Genomic DNA, 4214 nt, shown 5'->3' on the forward strand with positions numbered 1-4214 from the left:
CTGTCACTGCCCCCTCCAACAGGTTCCAGAGCTGCGCGGTCCCACGCGGTCCCACACAGCGGCCACTAGGCGCGTGTGGCCATTTACATTTAAATTAAAATTCCACTCCAGGCTTGGGGCCTGCTCTACAGAATGACACAGATTATAGACCAGCATCGCAGAAAGTTCTGCTACTGTGCTGCTCTGTACACAGGGCTCTTTTGAAGTTACAATTTTCAGTACAACATCTTCTTGTTTAAATCCCATACTAACCTCCCACTATTCTCAGGACAAAGCCCCAAATCCTAACATAAGCCACAGGCCCTGTGTCGTCTGGCCATCCTCACCTTTCCAGCTTCGTTTCACACCGTTTTCCACTTTGCTTTCCAGGCTACAATGGCCTTCTTCCAGTTCCTCCACTAGCCATACTCGCTAGCCCACTGGACCTTTGCACATGCTGTCCCCTGGCCTTCCCACCAAACTCCTACTCATCCTTGAGTCCTTCAGAGTCCAGCTCAAGGGTCTCATCCTCAGGAAAGCTTTCCAGTCTCCATCAGATTCTTTGAGACACATATTCTCATTAGACTATGCTTTCCTTCAGCGCACTCACCTTGGATTGAATTATACCCTCTTTAGGGTGATCACTTAATTTTATCTCCCCAACTGGGCTGTAGCTTCCTGAGAACAAGGGCCGTAACATCTCTGTATCCCTAACGCTTAGCATGGTGGGTGGCCAAAGAATCAAAAAATATTTATTGAATAAAGCATCAACACTATTTACAGTTTTTCTTCTTTCAGCGAAAATCCTGTTTGCAGTATCATACATGATCATCAAACTGCTGCTAGAATGTTCACACCTGTTACTGCAAATTCAAAACCCAGGAAAAACCTCTCCTGGGAATTTACTTTAGGTCAGGGTCGGGCTGCCTGGTACAAGGCTGCACCCACAACTGGGCAGGTTCAACAACACAGGAGCCTATTCCCAGACCATCGGCCTCAGGACACTGCGTCTCCACGCTTGACATACCTGGATCCCCCAAACTGAGGTCACTCCGAATACGGTCACCGACAAGAAGGAGCAAAGAAAGGTTGCATGCCTTCATCCAATCGCCGGGGTCTGGAGAGCTCTTACTGCCTGAGAAATACCTGGGAAAAGAAAGTGATACCACGTACTCTAGGAGGATGAGTCTCACTGGATGTTTACACACCCCCAGAAACTCATGCTGGCCCCCCAGCCGGGGAATCCAAGGCTTTTCTGCGCGGTGCAGTGCCTCCTACAGTAGCCCCTCACCCCGATTTTGGTGCCTGCATTCTCTCTCCTCCGTCCAAGCCGCAGTTGCTATACGGGGGGCGGTCCCAGAAGTCCAGGCCCCCAGAGCTTCGTTCCCGGCCCGGGGAGGGAACCGGCGCCGCGGGCCAGCATCACCCTGCGGGCCGGGGGTCGGCCATCCGTCGGGGTCGAGGGCGCACATCCCCTCCGACACCAGAGAGCACGTGCCGCCACTCTCTTCCTAATCCCGAGCCGAAGCCGCTCCGCATACGCACTTCCGGCCGTAAGTGACGACTTACCATAGAGACGGCACCTAGAAGGTCGCCCTTAGCTTTGAAACTGGGTCCTCCATGGCCGCCTTAAAGGGGCCGCAGCCGCGAGATGTTGATTAACGGGAACGAGCGCTCTAGCGAGAGGGGAGGGTCCTAGAGCAAGAGAATCAGAAGGCCATCCAGGTGCCTGGTGCTGAGCGTGAATTATCCCTTTACTCCTAATGCAACCTTAGGCAGCGGGTAGGTACAATGATCACTCCTGTTTTCCAGGTGAGAAGAGCAGTGCTGCAAAGAAGATGAGTTATTTTCCCAAGCTTGGCCAGCCAGGAAGCCAACGGCCCTCTGCTTTCTATGTTAGGAATCACAACCCAGCAGTTTTGGAATCTGCCTTTAGGCAGGGCGGTGCTCTGGTTAGCCACAGGCCCCCTCCAATCCCTATTGCTTTTCACCCACTGTTCTCCACATTTACAGCACCCGGGGTCCCAGGAAGGTGTTTGAATTTGTGACTTGGGGCCTCCAGGCTAAAAATCCCAACTCATTGGCACTCAAATCCTTCAGAATCTAGCCTGGTATGCTGCTGCTCTCTCCCTCCGTCAATTACGAGGAACTTCTCACCATGCCCCCTGAACACCCAACCCTGCCAGCCTCATCTTCCCAGAAGTCTTGAAGGACAGGATTTGTTTTTGCACGTGTAGTTCCTCACAGAGCCGGGCACCTGGGCGCCGCTCACTCCAGGTGTTGAGTGACATGGGAGGAGGTGAAGCAATCTGTCAGACAGGCTGTTTTGCTACTTACCATGTGGCTTAATCTCTGTTTCTCCGTATGTGAGATATAAGGCTGGACCGGGTCCCAGCCTTCATTTATCAGTAAACCTCTTTTTTTAGATGCAATATTTTTTCGGAAATCCAGTGGTTAAGACAGATAAACTTTCTAAAACCCAACAACGAAAAGATAAGAAACCCTATTTAAAAATGGGCAAAGGACTCAAGTAAACATATCTCCGAAGGAGACATACAAATGACTGATAATCACATGAAAAGATGCTCAACATCATTAATCTTGGTACCACAGTGAGATACCACTCCTATCCACTAGGATGGCTAGAATCCAAAAATCTGAAAATAAGAACCATTGGGGAAGATGTAGAGAAACTGGAACCCTTGTACATTGCTGGTGGGAATGTAAAATGATGCCGCTGTGGAAAATAGTCTGGAAGTTCCTCAAAAAGTTAAACATAGAAATGTCGTGTGACCCAAAATTCCACTCATAGGTATATACCCCAAAGAATTTAAAATAAAGAGTCAGACAGATACTTGTGCACCCATGTTCATAGCAGCTTTATTCACAAAAGCTACAAGGTGGAAACAACCTAGTGTCCATCAACAGATGCATGGATAAACAAAATGTGGTCTATACATACAGTGGAATATTATTCAGCTGTAAAAGGAGCCAAGTTTTGACATATGCTACCATGTGGATGAATCTTGAAAGCAGTGAAAGAAACCAGACAGGAAAGGTCTCGTATTGTATGATTCTGTTCATATGAAATATCTAGCATAGGCGGCTCTTAGAGACAAAGTAGATTAGAGGTTACAGGGCGGGGGGAGTGGAGAATGAGGAGTTACTGCTTAATGGTCATGGAGTTTCTACTTGGGGTGATGAAAAAGCTTTGGAAGCAGATAGTGGTGAAGGTTGCACAACATTGTGAATGTACTTAACGCCACAGACTGTACATTTTTAAATGGTTGGGGACTTCCCTGGTGGCGCAGTGGTTAAGAATCTGCCTGCCATTGCAGGGGACACGGATTCGAGTCCTGGTCCGGGAAGATCCCACATGCCGCGGAGCAACTAAGCCCGTGCGCCGCAGCTACTGAGCCTGTGCTCTAGAGCCCACGAGCCACAACTACTGAGCCCGCGTGCAGCAACAAAGACCCAATGCAGCCAAAAATAAAATTAATTAATTAATTTTTAAAAATGGTTGGGTATTCCCTGGCGGTCCAGTGGTTAGGATTCTGCACTTTCACTGCCGAGGGTGTGGGTTTGATCCCTGGTCAGGGAACTAAGATCCCACAAGCCGCATGGCCAAAAACAAAAAAATTAAAATGGTAAGTTTTCTGTCAGGTATATTTTACCATAATAAAATTTTTTCCTAATTAAAAATGATTAAAATAGCAACTTTTATGTTATTTATATTTTAGCAAAATAAAATAAGAGAAAGTGGATAGAAAGTCCTTCGAGATACACGTTTTTAAAATAAATAAATTTATTTATTTATTTTTGGCTGTGTTGGGTGGGTTTATGTTGCTGTGTGCGGGCTTTCTCTAGCTGCGGCTAGCGGGGGCTACTGTTCGTTGCGGCGTGCAGGCTTCTCATGGCAGTGGCTTCTCTTGTTGCGGAACACAGGCTCTAGGTGCGCGGGCTTCAGGAGTTGTGGCACGCGGGCTCTAGAGCGCAGGCTCAGTAGTTGTGGCGCACGGGCTTAATTGCTCTGCGGCATGTGGGATCTTCCCATCCCAGGGATTGAATCCGTGTCCCTTGCATTGGCAGGTGGATTCTTATCTACTGCGCCACCAGGGAAGCCCCAAGATACACTTTTAAGTGAAGAGAAAGGCAAGGCGGAGAAAACTATGTTTGCCGTGCTACCATTTACTTTAGAAATAATAAAAAAGAATATTTATGTGTGGGGGAAAAAA

The 4214-nt window shown here is 48.1% G+C and overlaps 1 non-coding gene across 1 annotated transcript; it reads right to left on the reverse strand.

The window, feature by feature from the left end:
- Positions 1–783: 783 nt before the first annotated feature.
- On the reverse strand, positions 784–970 carry LOC113606714 (small Cajal body-specific RNA 16). Its single transcript, XR_003427676.1, has one exon.
- Positions 971–4214: the final 3244 nt, after the last annotated feature.

This window comes from Aethalodelphis obliquidens, unplaced genomic scaffold (genome assembly GCF_003676395.1).
Source record: "Aethalodelphis obliquidens isolate GAN/ISIS:26980383/991018 unplaced genomic scaffold, ASM367639v1 scaffold44, whole genome shotgun sequence".
NCBI classification, from domain to species: Eukaryota; Metazoa; Chordata; class Mammalia; order Artiodactyla; family Delphinidae; genus Aethalodelphis; species Aethalodelphis obliquidens.